We start from the raw sequence: 17,369 nt of genomic DNA, 5'->3' as shown, positions 1-17,369 counted from the left end.
AGTGGTTAAGAAGCCACCTTCCAATGCAGGGGATGTGGGTTCGATCCCTGGTTGGGGAACTAAGATTCCTCATGCCTCAGGATAACTAGAGAGAAATGTACCCACTGCAACTACTGAGCCCTTGCATTCTAGAGCCCGTGCTCTGCAACGAGAGAAAAAAGAGAGAGAGAGAGAGGCTGGATGCTTTTGAGCACTGGCTGGAGTAGGTACAGGATCTGCCTCCCTTCTTAAGCAAGTCTCTGACCCTCAGCAGAGAAAACTACAGAGAGGGGAGTTAGGAGGGGCTTTCCAGGTGGTACTAGTGATGAACAACCTGCCTGCCAATGCAGGAGACATAAGATAGGTGGGTTCGATCCCTGAGTCAGGAAGATCCACTGGAGGAGGAAATGGCAACCCGCTCCAGTATTCTAGCCTGGAGAATTCTGTGGACAGAGAGGCCTGGTGGGCTATGGTCCATAGAATCACAAAGAGTTGGGCACGACTGAAGCGACTTAACACACAGCACATTCTTCCCTGTGACTTTGGTTTTCCCTCCCTGGTTAAAGAGGCTGCGGAGGCTACCGGTTTCTTGCCACCCTCCCAGGTCTCTTACCTGCTACTCCTGCAGGATCTGGGGGACTCCAGCACATGCAATTTAACAACATCCAGCACCAGTCACTGTTCTAAGCGCTGAGCACATAGCAGTGAACAAGTCAATCTCCAATGCCCTTTGGATTACATTTGTTAACAATAAAACAGCCAAGTTATTTTTACCAGCAAAATGGATTAATCCAGGAGCAGCAAAAATCGCACTTTGGGATGTGTAACTGTTGCAGGAGAACGGGAGACAGAGAATGGTCACATTCCAGGTCTCAGGCAAGTTCCTGGGACCAGCCTCACGTGAGGGTCTTTGGCTTTGCATAGAAGAGAATTCAAGAGTTAGCCATAGTAAAACGAGAGCAGGTTTATTTAGAGAGATATACATTCCATAGACAGAAGATATACATTCCATAGACAGAAGTGTCTCAAAATGCACTGTTTTTTTTAAGAATAAGACAATGATGAAGTCTGCTGGCTCTTCCTTTCATGAACGATTTCTCTGTAGCATACAATCCTGTTTGATAGCACCCTTCCCACAGTGGAACTTCTTTCAGAACTGGAGTCAATTCTCTCAAACTCTTCCACTGCTTTCTCAATTAAATTTATGTAACATCCTAAATCATTTATTGTCAGGTCAGCAATCTTCATAGCATCTTCATCAAGAGCAGGTTCCCATCTCAAGAAACCACGTTTTTTCCTCATTCAGAAAAAGCACCTCCTTGTGCATTAAAGTTTTATATTGAGGTTGCAGCAATTCAGTTACATCTTCAGGCTCCACTTCTAATTCTAGCTCTCTTGCTCTTTCCACCACATCTGCAGCTAACTTCCTCCACTGAAGTCTTGAACCCTTCAAACTTATCCATGAGGGTTGGAATCAATTTCCTCTAAATTGTTAATGTTGATATTTTAACCTCTTCCCACGAACCACAAATATTCTTAATGGCTCTAGAATGTGAATTCTTTCCAGAGGTTTTCAATTTCCCTTGCTCAGATCCATCAGAGGAATCACTTGTCTATGGCTGTTACGGCTATATTTTTTAAATCATAAGACTTGAAAGTCGAAATTACTCCTTGGCATGAAAACAATACATCAGTCTCCTTGTCCATCTCCATCAGCACCCTTGGGTGACCAGGTGCAGTGTCAATAAGCAGTAATATTTAGAAGTGAATCCTTTTTTTCCGAGCAGTAGGTCTCAACAGTGGGCTTAAGATATTCAATATTTGTAAACAAATGTGCTATTATTCCAGGTTTTATGGTTCCATTTACAGAGCATAGGCAGAATAGATTTAGCATAATTCTCAAGGGCCCTAGGATTTTCAGAATGGTAGATGAACATTGGCTTCAACTTCAAGTCACCAGCTGTGTTAACTCCTTACAAGAGAATCTTTGAAGCCAGGCATTGACTTCTCCTCTCTAGTTATGAAAGTCTCAGATAGCGTCTTCTTCCCTGAGAAGGCTGTTTTGTCTACATTGAAAAATCTGTTGTTCAGTGTACCAGCTTCATCAATTATCTCTGGTAGATCTTCTGGATAACTTGCTGCTGCTTCTGTATCAGCACTTACTCTTTACCTTGCACTTATATGTTATGGAGCTGGCTTACTTTTTAAGACTGCCTGAGCCAACCTCATCAAAAGAGCCTCTTGATGAAAGTGAAAGAGGAGAGTGAAAACGTTGGCTTAAAGCTCAACATTCAGAAAACTAAGATCATGGCATCTGGTCCCATCACTTCATGGCAAATAGATGGGGAAACAATGGAAACAGTGACAGACTTTATCTTTTTGGGCTCTAAAATCATGGCAGATGGTGACTATAGCCATGAAATTAAAAGACGCTTGCTCCTTGGAAGAAAAGTTATGACCAACCTAGACAGCATATTAAAAAGCAAAGACATTACTTTGCCAACAAAGGTCCAGGTAGTCAAAAGCTATGGTTTTTCCAGTAGTCACATATGGATGTGAGAGTTGGACTATAAAGAAAGCTGAGTGCCGAAGAATTGATGCTTTTGAACTGTGGTGTTGGAGAAGACTCTTGCGAGTCCCTTGAGCTACAAGGAGGTCCAACCAGTCCATCCTAAACAGTACTGAATATTCACTGGAAGGACTGATGTTGAAGCTGAAATGCCAATACTTTCGCCACCCAATGAGAAAAACTGACTCATTGGAAAAGACCCTAATGCTGGGAAAGATTGAAGGTGGGAGAAGGGGAAGACAGAGGGTGAGATGGTTGGATGGCATTACCGACTTGATGGACATGAGTTTGGGTAAACTCCAGGAGTTGGTGATGGACAGGGGAGCCTGGTGTGCTGCAGTCCACGGGGTCACAAAGAGTTGGATACCACTGAGCAACTGATCTGAACTGAGCTGATCCAAACTCTGCTAGCTTCAAATTTTTCTTCTGCAGCTTCCTCACCTCTCAGCCTTGACAGAACTGAAGAGAGTTAAGGTCTTGCCCTGTGTTAGACTTTTAAGGGAATGTTGTGGTTGATTTGATTTTCTAACCAGACTAGTGAAACTTCTTCCATATCAGCAATAAAGATATTTTGCTTTCTCATCATTCATGTACTCACTGGAGTAGTAATTTTTTCTTAATTTATTTAATTGAAGGATAACTACAATATTGTGTTGGTATCTGCCATACATCGACATGAATCAGTCATAGGTATATATATGTCCCCTCCCTCCCAACTCCTACCTCATCCCACCACCCTAGGTTAACATAGAACATTGGATTTGAGCTCCATGCATCATACAGCAAGTTCCCACTGGCTATCTGTTTTACATACGGTAATGTATATGTTTCAGTGCTTGGAGAAGCAATTTTTAAAAATACTAATTTATTTGGCTGTGCCAGATCTTAGTTGTGACATGCAAGACCTTTTAGTTGCGGGGTGTGAACTCTCAGTCACAGCAAGTGGCATCTAGTTCCCTGAACAGGAATCGAGTCTGGGCCCCCTGCATTGGGAGTGCGACATCTTAGCCACTAGACCACCAGGAAAGTCCCTGGAGTAGCCATTCTAATTTACTTCTAGAACTTTCCCTTTACATTAACAACTTGGCTAACTGTTTGGCTCAGGAGGCTTAGCCTGTAGCCTATCTTGGCTTTCAAAATGACTTCCTCACTAAGTTTAATCATTTCTAGCTTTTTTTTTCATTTCTAGCTTTTGATGTAAAGTGAGAGAGATGTCCATCTTCCTTTCACTTGAACACTAAGAGACCACGGCAGCATTATCAGTTGGCCTAATTTCAACATTGCTGTGTCTCAGGGAGTAGGGAGTCCTGAGCAGAGGGAGAGAGATGGGGGAATGGCTGGTTGGTGGAATAGTCAGAACACACAGATTTATTAAGTACACCATCATACATGGGTGTGGTTTCTGGCGCCCAAAACGATTACAATAGTCATATCAAAGATATCAAAGATCACAGATCGCCATGAAAAACACAATAATGAAACTGTTTGAAATATTTTAAAAATGAGCAAAACATGACACAGAGACAGAGAGTGAGCAAAGGCCACTGGGAAAGTGGCACCAGTAGGCTCGCTCCTTGCAGGGTGGCCATGCCGTGCCGTCTAAGTCGCTGCAGTCACGTCCAGCTGTTTGTGATCCTATGGGTTGTAGCCCACCAGGCTTCTCTGTCCATGGGATTCTCCAAGCAAGAATACTGGAGTGGGTTGCTGTGGCCACCAGCCTTCAATTTATATAAAAAAAAGCAAAGTGCAAAAAAACAGGGTATGCCTGTAATCTGTTTTCAGTTTAATTCTCAGGCTGCAGCCACTGAACCTAAGAGGAGCAGAAGACAAGCGTTGTCTTGCCTACCCGGACTTCACAAAGGCACTCAAGGCAAAGAAGGCTTGCTCGTGGGACTTCCCTGGTGGTCCAGTGGTTAAGAATTCACCTTCCAAAGCATGGGGCAGGGGTTCACACTCTGGTAGGGGAACTAAGATCCTCCATGTGGAGGGGCAACGAAGCCCACACCACAAAACTACTGAGCCCACGCACCTCAATTAGAAGCCCTCATGCCACAACTAAACACCAGCGTGGCTAAAAATTAATTAATTAATTAAAAAAAAAAAGACTTGCCCATCACGCAATGTGCCCTTGTCTCCACTTGGGCCCTGTGTTCATGCATAGACTTCTACATGCGTGGTACTCCTCCACCCAGCCAGTGAAAAGTCAGTGCAGCTCTGCCAGGGCCAATCCAGCCCCTCACATTGCACTGAAATGTCAGCTCCACTCGGAAGGGTCTCACCTGTGTGGCTCTTGTGACCTCTGCCCCACTTTACACCTTTCTTAAGGCCCTTCTCCTGTTCCACTTCATATTCTTGTTCTTTATATATTTGTCCGGTTCTCCCCTATCAGTCCCATCAGATAGGAAGCTGCTGAGCTGGCAGATGAATTTTTCCCTGAAACACCCAACACTGTTTCTGGGCCCTTAAGAGGCCTTAGAATGTTTGTTGGGATGGATTAAATTGAATGATGGGATGTTATCTCCCTGAAGAATAAACAGTTCACTTTGTTCTACATCTCTGTGATTCACAGACAAAAAAATTTTTTCTTTTTGTTAATTGGAAGATAATTGCTTTACAATGTCGTGGTCTCCGCTGTACATCAACGCGAATCAGTAATAATTATATATATTCCCCTCCCTGAAATTCTTTAAACTAGAAAAAAATTGGTGAGAATAGTACAATCAACTTCAGTATATATATTCTTACCAGGTGTCTGTTGAGTCATCATTTTGCTAACATATGTTACATTTGCTTTACTATATCTCTCTCTAGCTAGCTAACTATAATTATCACTATTTTTAGTTATTAAACCATTTGAGAATAAATTAGACACTGTGTCTTGCATCCCTTTACTCCAAAATACTTCACTGGTACCACCTAAAAGCAAGAACATTCTCTTATACAATGATCCGATGAAAGAAATTCAACACTGATAGGATACTATTATCTCCATGGTCAGTCGCTTCAGTTACGTCCGACTCTTTGCAACTCCATGGACTGTAGTTCACCAGGCTCCTCCATCCATGGGATTCTCCAGGCAAGAACACTGGGGTGGGTTGCCATTTCCTACTCCATAATTATCTCCACGTACAGTACCTATTCAAATTTCCCCAGTTGTCCCAATTATGATCTTTAAGCTATTTTTTTTCATTCTCATTGTCTGTTGAACAAAAAATGTATAACCTAAAAGTTGAGAATTATGTTTTATTCCAAGGACTTTCTGAACACTCAAGCCCAGGAGGCAGCCTCTCAGAGAGCTCTGAGGGACTGCTCTGAAGAGGGAAGAGCCAGGTTATACAGGAGTTTAGCAACAAAAACCAGGTAGTAATCAAAAGATTACTGTTGGCAGACCCCCTCTTGGTCTTGCCAGCAGCCCCCATACAGTGCACTTAATAAATCTCACTTCCTAACTAAAAAAAAAAGATTACTGTTAATTAAAGAAAATCAGACATCTCAATTAATCTAGTGCTTGTGTATATATGGGAAGATGCAAGAGTCTGGGCTCATTGAAAACATCTTTTATCTGCACCTTAGCTGTTGAGGGCCAATATCCAGTTCTTTCCCATCCTGGATTCCCTCAGGGCTCACTTCCGGGGGTAGCTGTAATGTGAAGGTTGCAGCCTCCTTTGTTACTGATATGGCAGGTGATGTTTTCCATTCACATCATCTATGCATTGCATTTAGTTATTGTATCATTTAGTCTCATAATGTGGAACAGTTTCTCTCTCTCTCGAATTCTTGAGCCATACTAGTTACTTGTAAAATAGCCTTTGACTTGACTTTGTCTGCTGTCCCAGGTTATGTCCCCCTTTGGGGGACAGGAAGGCTCTGGGAATGAGGTTGTGCCTTTCTCAGAACATGGCAGCAGGAACCCACATGAGGTCAATCTGTCTCATTGTCAGTCATGTTAATTTTTTTGTGGGAGGCTGCAAGGTTTGCCTGTGCCCCGTGGGTCCATGCTCAGTCATGTTCAACTCTTTGCAACTTCAGGGACTGCAGACTCGTCTGTCCATGGGATTTTTCCAGGCAAGAATACTGGAGTGGGTTGCCATTTCCTCTAGGGGATCTTCTCAGCTCAGGGATTGAACCCACGTCTCTTGAATCTCCTGCACTGGCAGACGGATTCTCTACCCCTGCGCTGCCTGGGAAGCCCAACTGCAAGGTATGTGGTCTCTTAATTCCCCAACCAGGGATTGAACATGGGCCCTCAGCAGTAGAAGTGCAAAGTCTTAACCACTGGTCCGCCAGGGAAGTCTGGGTCAGGTTAACTTTGATGATCTGGTTAAGGTGGTAACCGCCAGGTTTCTCCATGGAGCAGTTGCAGTTTTTCCTTTTGTGCTTATAAGCAATCTGTGGAGATGACTTCTATTTTAGAGACTGTGGAAATACTCTGTTCCCAGTCTGATGATGATTCCTGCCCGATGAGCCTGCCAGTCATTCAAGGAAAGTGGAGCTGGCCGGCAGCCTGGAGCTGGGGCTCTGGAGATCACAGAGCCAGGATGCGCAGAGAAAGAAACGCCGCAGGGACAAGGAACGGTGCGGAGAGCAGGGCAGGCAGTCTGAGGGCTATGCCGCGGGCAGCTGCAGCTCACTGCGGTGGCGGTGGCGGGCACACCACACCAGGCGCCTCAGGGCAGCCCCGAGGGTACAGGCCCTTCACCGGAATCAGGACTGGGAGAGGGACCAGTTTGCTGGAAGCAGGAAGACCATGCAATTTTCCTTATTCCCCGGTGGCCCCTGGAGCTCAGTGCAGGAAATGCCTCAGAGGCATTAGTTCCAGAATATTTCCAGGGGCTCCCAGTGAAGGTGAAGGCATCCAGACCTCCGGGCCGGGCCTGGCCCTTGCAGCCAGGCTCCCCCACACCCCACCCCCGCCCCTGCCTGTTTGCTCCACTCCTGACAAATGCTTGCTCTGCTGTGGTACACATCCCCGGGCTGGCAGTCACGGTGGCATGTAGGCAGTGCGTGCCCACAGGACACACACAGCCCCGGACCAAGTGGCCACGACTTCCCGTGTGCTGTGGGAAGTTCCTTTCCTGTGGCTGCTGTAGCCAGTGGCCACAAATGGGGTGGCCTGACACATTAGGGATTTATTCTCTTCCGGTTCCAGAAGTCTGAAATGGAGGGGTCAGCAGGGCCAGGCTCTTCTGGCAGACGGTTAGGGGAGAATCTCTCGTCTCCTCTTCCAGCTTCTGGTGGCGGCTGGCAGGCCTTCGCTTCCTAGCTGCATCCTCCAGTTTCTGCCACTGCGGTCACTCTGCCTCCTCTTCCTCTCTCTTCAAAGGAAACTTTTTCTTGGGTTTTGGGCAGGATCCTAGGGACCCCCAGATAATCCAGGATGATCTCCTAATGAGACCCTTATTTACATCTGCAAAGATCCTTTTTCCACACAAGCTCACACTCATAGTTCTGGGAGTTAGTGCATATCTTTGGGGGGCCACCAGTCACCTCGCTATGAAAGGAATTCAAGTCTGCTCTTCCACTCTGCAAAATTATTAGTTTTCCATATGTTTCTCCAACAAATTCTGTACTTTGTTGATGGTCAGGCGTCATTAAAGTAGTCCCCGATGGCTGTTTCGGGCCTACCCAAATACTTCTGTCCTCTCCCTGCCACCCCCATACACACACACACACACACAAAATAACATTGAAGAAGGAAACAGACAGAACAGGCTCCATCTCGAAAGCAGGACTCCATCTTGGGCCGGACTGTGGACTTTGAGCTCTGTGCCCAGTATCTATGGAAATGATATACCAACTGGAAAACCAGGCCCCTGGATGGAAGAGCCCCAGGACTCGTACCTAGACTCTCTGCTGCCTAAAAGAATACCCTAATTATCTGTGTAACCGAATAGAATCATACATTCTATTATGCTTATTGGGGTATGACCACAGGCCTATTGATAATTGTCCACTGTTAACTACCTAGGCTTAAGGCATATGAATCACGGGTTAACTTTGATTGTATCTTTCTTTTCCTTTGTTCAGACTAGTTCCAGGGAATTTGGGGAGGTGGGTTTGGGCACGTACACTTAGGGTATATAAGTTTTTCAGAAAAACCGGTCGGGGTCCTTGGCTAAGAGGAGACTCTGCCTTGGGCCCGCCGGCGTAATAAACTGTACTCCACTGTCTGCACTGTCCTTCTGAGTGAGTGTGTTTCCCGGAACGCGCGGCTACAACAACATATCTGCGCACAGGTGGTTACACACTGTCCCCAGGTCCTTGTGTAGGAATGTGCGTGTGTGCTGTCCTTCACTTGACACGCATTTGTTGAGTCCTCACCGTGTGCTGGGCCCTGCGGAGGCACTGGGAACACTGCAGGGAACGAGGCAGCAAGCCCACGCCTTGTTTACATTCTGCTGAAATATTTACACGCATACGCGGTGATGTATGTAGACGCAGAGCCCACAAGGTTTTTCCATGCCCGGGGCTCCCAGAAGGACTAAAGTCAGCAATTCCAGGCCACAGGCAGCAAGGGGATGTGAAGGCCTTTAATGCAAATAAACCAAGTCACCAGGAAGGTCATTTTTAAAACAAATCCTTGATTAAGTGAAACACTTGTGGGCAAGGGTGAACTCCCCATTTCTGAAAGCTCAAAGCACTGTTATGGAGGTGCTTGGAGTTCTGGGGTGACAGACGGAGGAGCCTGAGCAGAGGGACCAGCTGGGCCTGGAACAGCCGGCACCTGCTGGATTTGAGGTCAGCCCCAAGGACAAGGCGTGCTGGGCCACCTGGAGGGGCGAGAGCATGACCACAAGAGCCACAGCCGGGGCTCAGCCGTCAGCGACGATCTGCAGGGCAAGGCGGGACTAATGACTATCTCCTGGCATTATCCACCCAAACCAGCACGCACGCTAGTGCAGTGGATGCGTGATGTGGCGAGTTGGCTAGGCTGGTCTGCAGACTCCCAAGTTCCCTTTCCAGTGGGACTCCAGTTAGGGTGAGCTACCAGCAGGACTCTCTTGTGAGTCAGAGGACAGAAGGAAGATAGGAGCTACTCTGTAGCTCACACACAGTTCCTACCTGTAATTCACTCAATTCTCTTTTCCCCCTGGATCTTCCTTCCTGAGTGCCTGTGCACGAGCTTGTGCCTGTGGGGCTCTAGCTTGCTTGTGACCTTCCCTTCTTTTATTGAGTGAAAACTGTGGGTGGTATTCTGCCGGTTTTTCTTTATTTCTGATATTTTTTAGAAGTCACATCTTCAGTGATTAAGAAGAGGATCATTTCATACCCCGGAGCTTCCAGAACTGGCTGATATCTTGACTCTTCTTGGCCCTTTATATTTTCATATAAATTTAGAATTAGCTTGTCAAGCTCTATTTAAAAAAACATGTTGAGAGACAGACTCACAGACACAGAAAACAAACTATAGGGTTTGTTACCAAAGGGAAAATGGAGAGGGGGAGGGGTAAATTCGGACTTTGGGATTAACAGATACATACTATTATAAATAAAATAGATAACCAACGAGGATCTATTGTATAGCACAGGGAGCTATATTCAATATCTTATAATAACCTATTTTGGAAAAGAATTGGAAAGATATATACATGGGCTTCCCAGGTGACGCTAGTGGTAAAGAACCTGCCCTGCCAATACAGGAGACTTAAGAGATGCTAGTATGATCCCCAAATCAGGAAGATCCTCCGGAGGAGGGCATGGAAACCCACTCCAGTATTCCTGCCGGGAGAATCCCCATGGACAGAGGAGCCTGGCAGGCTACAGTCCATAGGGTCGCAAGAATCAGACATGACTGAGCGACTATGTGCATGCATACACACACATATAAACACACGTGTATAACTGAATCACTTTGCTATATACCTGAAACCAACACAACATTGTAAATCAAATGCACTTCAATAAAAAGTTGTTTGTTTGGGGGAAAAAGAGAAATAAAAAAACAGAAGAATATAATCATTAAAAATTATAAATAACCTTTGCAAAATAAATAAAAATCAAAATATAAAAACAAAACCAATACAAAAAAAAAAGATTGAGATTTTGATAAGGATGTATATAACCTAGAAATCAATCTGGGGAGACTAAATCCATGAGTTTTCCAATCCATGAACATGTTGTATTTCTCCAGACTCATAGGTAGATTTAATGAAAACAAGAGAACACATCAAAATGGTGGGATAGTTGGCTCAGTGGCTACCCCATGGGAACGAGTGGCTGGCGCTACTCGCTCTTGCTTCCTGCTTCCAGGCTGCCAGGTTTTCATGTGACCTCGTCCTCTGCCCACAGCTAACTGACTCAAGGGAGGGGAAGGCACCTGCCCCAAGCTGATGCAATGAGTGCCTTCTCCCAGAATTTTGGGACCAGAGACTGAAAGAGAGTTGAAACAGACTCTTTTTGGGGTCTGAGGCTGTGAAAATATAAAACTTAGGTGCTATCTACAATCATGTCTCGGATCACGTGAACTGGAGGATTACAGGCAGCTGCATTGCTGAGAAAAAAAAAGTGGCACTCAGCGGGGTACAGAGACAAGACAGAGAGGCTGGTGGTGTTTGAAGCTGTGGTTACACAGAGTTTCTGAGTGCCAACTACATCCTTGCTCCTGGGTTCCAATAGACCCATGTTCCAAGATAGCCATTGATTCCAACGGTCCGTTGTTCCTTAAAATAAATCCATCTTCAGGCTTAAGCTATTTTGAGTTTCTACTGCCCACAACCAAGGTACCTACCTACCGCAGTTGAGTAGACTGAAAATGGGTGATTTCAGGTGAGCAAGCCTCGGCACTTGGACTTAACAGGCTCACAGTTACTGCATTCCGGTTCCCCTTTCGAGCACTCTTTATTCCCTTCTTCTGCAAGAATGTTGCTGTCTCTCTTAGGATAATTAATCAGAGGCGAAGGCTCTCCTCCTCTTTTTTATGCAGGATTTATCTATTCTAAATACTTGTCTTATTTGTATATATTGATGCCAAACTTTGGTTAGAATTTAATTACCATGTTTGTTCACTAAGATCACCTGGATGATCACTCTTGGGCTGTTATAGGACTGACTGGCAAGTGTTGCATAGGTCAAGATGTCAAGAGGAGCCCCCTCAAATAAGATGCAAGCACCAGATGGAACTTCAAAAGAAATACTAAATATCTTAGAAATACTGAATACCACTTCTGCCTTTCTTGGTAAAGACCCTATTCACTACAAGGCAGGGGTTGTTATGATGACAGGAGAATAAGGTTCTGAGTTTTAAGGAGATTGAAGGGAAGAATTCTGAAGATAACTGTGCTGCAGGGAAAAAGTATGTCACAGTCCACAATTTTGCTAACTTCAAGTCTTAGTCTACACTTTCGTACGTTTCATACACTATATTCTGACAGACTGAATGCAACTTTCAAAGACTGAATTTGCATTGTATCTCTCAGCTGACTCTGGATGATTTCAGGCTAATTCCCGGGGTTGCTATATAGCTGCCAAGAGTTCCATTTCAGCATCACCAGTTGTCTTCAGTCTTAGAATAGCAACTGATGTCATTATGTAAATATTTAATTGAATAGAAAATACAATACAAATGACATTGTCGATCAGTGATAAGAAACAAAGATCTCATGAACCTGAGTTGAGACAAAAGTGGGGATGATTAGCTAAGCTAAAATTTGTAACTCTTTAGCTTTGAGTCAGGTGTTTATCACACCGAAACTAGATAATTGCATGTTTATTTGTGAAGGAAAATAACTAACTTTTGTAGGATGATAAAAGACCCAGTTGACTAGGAAAAATGTATTCTTTTGGACAGGGCCTGAAGTATTGTATGATCCACTTCTATGGCTCTGAGAAGCATAACAGAGATAGTTAAGGGACGTCCCTGGTGGTCCAGTGGTTAAGACTCTGTGTTTCCAATGCAGGCGGCACAGTTTCAATTCCTGGTGGGGAACTAGGATCCTATATGTTGTGCAACATGGCAAAAAAAAAAAAAAAAAAAATGAGCCTAAAAAAATATATATAGTCAAGTTTTCTTATGTTCTAAAAGGCAGCCTATTCTTGGCCTTTTCTACGTAAATTTGACAGCTCCAAGAAGGTTCTGGCCACCACACTTTCAGTTCAGTTCAGTTCAGTTCAGTTCAGTCACTCAGTCGTGTCCAACTCTTTGTGACCCCATGAATCGCAGCATGCCAGGCCTCCCTGTCCATCACCAACTCCCATAGTTTACTCAAACTCATGTCCATCGAGTTGGTGATGCCATCCAACAATCTCATCCTCTGTCGTCCCCTTCTCCTCCTGTCCCCAATCCTCCCAGCATCAGGGTCTTTTCCAATGAGTCAACTCTTCGCATGAGGTGGCCAAAGTATTGGAGTTTCAGCTTCAGCATCAGTCCTTCCAGCCAACACCCAGGATTGATCTCCTTAAGGATGGACTGGTTGGATCTCTTTGTAGTTCACGGGACTCTCAAGAGTCTTCTCCAACACCACAGTTCAAAAGCATCAATTTTTTGGTGCTCAGCTTTCTTCACAGTCCAACTCTCACATCCATACATGACTACTGGAAAAACCATAGCCTTGACTATACTTTAACAGGTTTTTTAAAAATGTATCATGTTCCAAACTTTCTAAATCAAGGTTATATTACTTTTGCTAAAAACAAGATAAGACAACAGGTCCAAAATGGAGTCACTTAGGCTAAGCCCCATGTCACCTAATTGATACTTAATTCTAGTTTTGGCCTCTCCTGGAAATGGAGTCTTAAATCAGTCAACGAGGAATTACCTGGTCAGCAGTAGTGAGGACTCTTACTCTCCCCTAAAGAAAGGTGACCTTGTCACAACCAATCCACTCTTTGCTAGTTTAACTTCCTTACCCTATTCCTTCTGCCAGGAAGTCTTCTATTTTGTACAGCTCCTGGGAGCTCCTTTCTGTCTACCAGGTGGGATGCTGCCTGATTCATGAATCATTAAATAAGGCCAATAAGATATTTAACCTTTCCTCAGTTGAATTTTTTACCACTTTGTAATATAAAAATCTCTACAACTATCGATCTATATCTAGATGATGATAAGAGATATATAGATAGACAGGTGATAGATAGGGAGATATTCAATCAGTCAATCTTAAAGTAAATCAACCCTGAATATTCACTGGGAAGGGCTGAAGCTACAATACCTCGGCCTCATGATGCTAAGAGCTGACTCATTGGAAAAGACCCTGATGCTGGGAAAGATTGAAGGCCAAAGGAGAAGGGGGCAGCAGAGGATGAGATGGTTAGATAGCATCACTGACTCAATGGACATGAATTTGAGCAAACTCTGCAAGATAGTGAAGAACAAGGGAGCTTGGAGTGCTGCAGTCCATGGTGCTGCGAAGCGTTGGACACAACGTAATGACCAAACAACACGAAGGGAGATATTCTCTGAGACTAATTGAACCCTTTAGTCAATGATGTCTCGGTCTGATTCTCTAGGAGAAAAAGGATCCAGGACTGAAGACGAGGACTCGGACTTTCTGAACCGATGAGTTAAAATAACTTAGGAATGTGCTGTCTGTTGGGGAATAGCCACACAAGGACACATTTTACTCATTAATGCTGATGCAGGCCAGATTGCTTTCCAAGAAAGCCTACCCTGTCACTTTTTCCAGCCATTCTTGTCTGAGGACACAGAAGAAATTGAGAAAGGCTGGGTATTCTTGGAAGGAACGCTATGCCTGAGTTTGGTGGCCAGAGTTTCTGCAGGGGTGTGTGCAATGCAGGGTGTGATGAAAGAAGGAGCAGGGATTCGGCAACTGGCCACTTCCAGAGACTACACTCCCCAGGTTTGGAAGCCTGAGAAGAATCCACTCCAGAATCCTAGCATGATCCTATTTCCCCTCTGCTTCTGAAACGTGGCCAGGGCTCACTTGACAGCCAACTATTCTATCTCAAGAGACTTTTTTTGGCCATGCCGCACAGCCTATAGGATCTTAGTTCCTGGACCAGGGATCAAACCCACACCCCTGCATTGGAAGCACAAGTCTTAACCATTGGACCACTAAGGAAGTCCCTATCTCAAGAGATTCTGCAACCTGAATAACTGATTTGGAAGGAAGAACTCAGTATCCAGTAAAGGTAGCCCAGGGGATCTTAACTGACAGCACATCACCTGGTGAGGTGTTTCAAAATCCATAGACCCTGGATGGCCGATCTGAACCCACAGAATCAGAGAATCTGGGGCTTGGGCCCATGCAGTTTGAGAAAGGTTGTGGAAATTCTACCACAAGCCACAAGTGAAGGACTAATGCAAGAAAATATGGTGCCAGTAAGGCCAGGCCATGACCTTGGTACCTTTGTCTTTTTCAGGACTTCCCTGGTGGTCTAGTAGTTAAGACTCCATGCTTCCACTGCAGGGGTATGGGTTCGATCCCTTGTGGGGGGAGAAAGATCCCACATAACGCAGTGTACTAAACCGGGCTTCTCATTTGAATGAGCACACAAATCACACATCTTGTTCAAGTGTAGAGTGTGATTCAGCATGTCTAGGGTAGAATCTGGTAATTTACATTTCTAGCAAGTTCTCAGATGATGCTTATGCTAATGGTCCATGGTCTACACTTTGAGTAGCAAAGGGGAGGGGTCAGTGGTTCTTAACCTGGAGCAATTTTGCCATCAACACCCTCAGGGGACATGTGGCAGTGAGAAATGTCTGGAGATGTTTTGGCTTGCCAACTGGGGAAGGGGAGGGTGTTAACCATCAAGTTGGTGCCAAGGATGCTGCTAAACATCATACAGAGGACAGGACAGAATTCACAGTGAAGAATTATCCACCAAAGTGTGACTCTGAGGTTGAAAAACCCTGCATTAGACCAAATGCAGAATTTATCAGGTCTCTGAAAAATAATCAGTCTTAACTCCTTGCCCCATCAAAGGTACAAAAAGGTTGGCAATTGGATTTAAGGAGGAAATTTTTTAGAGAGAATTTTCTGGGAGAGGTGTGTTTGCTCCACACCCAGTGATTGAGAAAAAGGATGCCTCAGAGAACTCATTCAAGTACCCAAAGCTTCAAAGAAGGGACTTTAAACATCCAACAAATCTGAAATCTACACACAGCAGAAATGTTCAAGTAAGAACTTTCCCACTTCCGTTTTCTCTCTTCCCAGTTTTGGGAAGCACTCAGAAGTTAGCTACTTGGAACTAGACCCCATTTCGGGCTTCCCACCTGGGTTTTTGATGGACATTTGGGTTGTTTCCACCTTTTGGCTCTTGTGACTAGAGCTGTTGTGACCATTTGTGAGCAAGTTTTTGTGTAAACATGTGTTTTCATTTCTCTTGGGGACGAACCTGGGAGTGGAACTGCTGGGTCATATGGTGACTCAGTGTTTAGTCATGTCAGGACCTGCCAGGCTGTTTTTGCTGTGGCTGCACCATTTCACACTGCCACCCACACCCTGAGGTTCCCACTTTCTCCACATCCTCAACACTCATGGATATGAAGTGGCATCTCACTATGCCTTCGATTTGCAATTCTTTGATGGCTAGTGATGGTGAATATCTTTTCATGTGCCCTTTGACAATTTGTATTTCTTCCTTGGAGATGCCTGTTCAGATCCTTTGTCTATTTTTTAACTGGATCGTTTGCTTGTATTAGGATTCCATGGCAAGAGTTCTTCATGTGTTCTGCAGATAAGTCACTTATCAGACATAAGATTTGCAAATATTTCCTTCCATTCTGTGAGTTAGCTTTTCACTTTCTTGAGAGGGAGCAAAGACAGCCCATAAAGGAATCTTAGATTTGGCAAAAAAAAAAAACAAACCCAGGCTTTAGTATCCCTGTCATACATGGTCATGGTCTGGGGCTGCCCAGTCAGAACTGGTCCCAGTGTGAAGGCTGAGGCAAGTCATGAGATGCAAAGAGCTGAAGGCTGCCAGCTACCTGTACTCCTGGCAGCTATAAGACACATTTCTTCTTTTTTATATATATTTATTTGACTGCCCCAGTTCTTAGATACGACACGCAGGATCTTCGATTTCTGTTGCAACATGTGGGATCCTTAGTTGTGGCACGTGGGTGGGATATAATTCCCTGGTCAGGGATCGAACCGGGGCCCCCTACATCGGAAGCACATCTCAGCCACTGGACCACCAGGGAAGTCTCAAAGGGCATGTTCTTTCTTGAGGGAGACCCACCTGTCACATCGTGGCTCTGTGTCTTTTATTTCCAAAAGGATAATCGCATAAAGTATATTTCCTTTCTTTTTTCTTTTTTTCAGAAGCAAGATGAGGAGAGGCAGTGTTTCCTCTTCAGCCGGGGTCCTGCGAGCCAAGGGTGTCTGGAATGTCCCCTGGTGGTGGTTCCAGGATGAAACCACACACCCAAGAGAGTAGCTTCGAGTGGAGGCCAGATGGGAAACAGACCTGGAGTCCCAAACATACCAAAGGCTTTTAAGCACAGGTGCCTCAGAGCAGAACGTTTAAGAAAACTGCAGGCCTGGACTGTGAGTGAAGACAGAAGAGGACAGAACCAATCCCCACATAAACAAGACACTGTTTCCTGCCTTCTTTCCCGCTGCTTCTTCTAGTATCTTCTTATCCCATTGTTTCCAAACTTCGTATGTGCATGCTAAGTCACTTCAGTTATGCCCAACTCTTTGTGACCCCATGGACTGTAGTCTGCCTGGCTCCTCTGTCCATGGGATTCTCCAGGCAAGAATACTGGAATGGGTTGCCACACCCTTTTCCAGGGGATCTTCCTGACCCAGGGATCGAACCCATGTCTCTTATGTCTCCTGTGGGTTGACAGGTGGGCTCTTTACCACTAGTGCTACCTGGGAAGCCTGCCCAGCTCCATATCAACACACTATTCTGT

The sequence above is a fragment of the Muntiacus reevesi genome, chromosome 2 (genome assembly GCF_963930625.1).
Source record: "Muntiacus reevesi chromosome 2, mMunRee1.1, whole genome shotgun sequence".
NCBI classification, from domain to species: Eukaryota; Metazoa; Chordata; class Mammalia; order Artiodactyla; family Cervidae; genus Muntiacus; species Muntiacus reevesi.
This window is presented reverse-complemented; position numbering follows the sequence as displayed.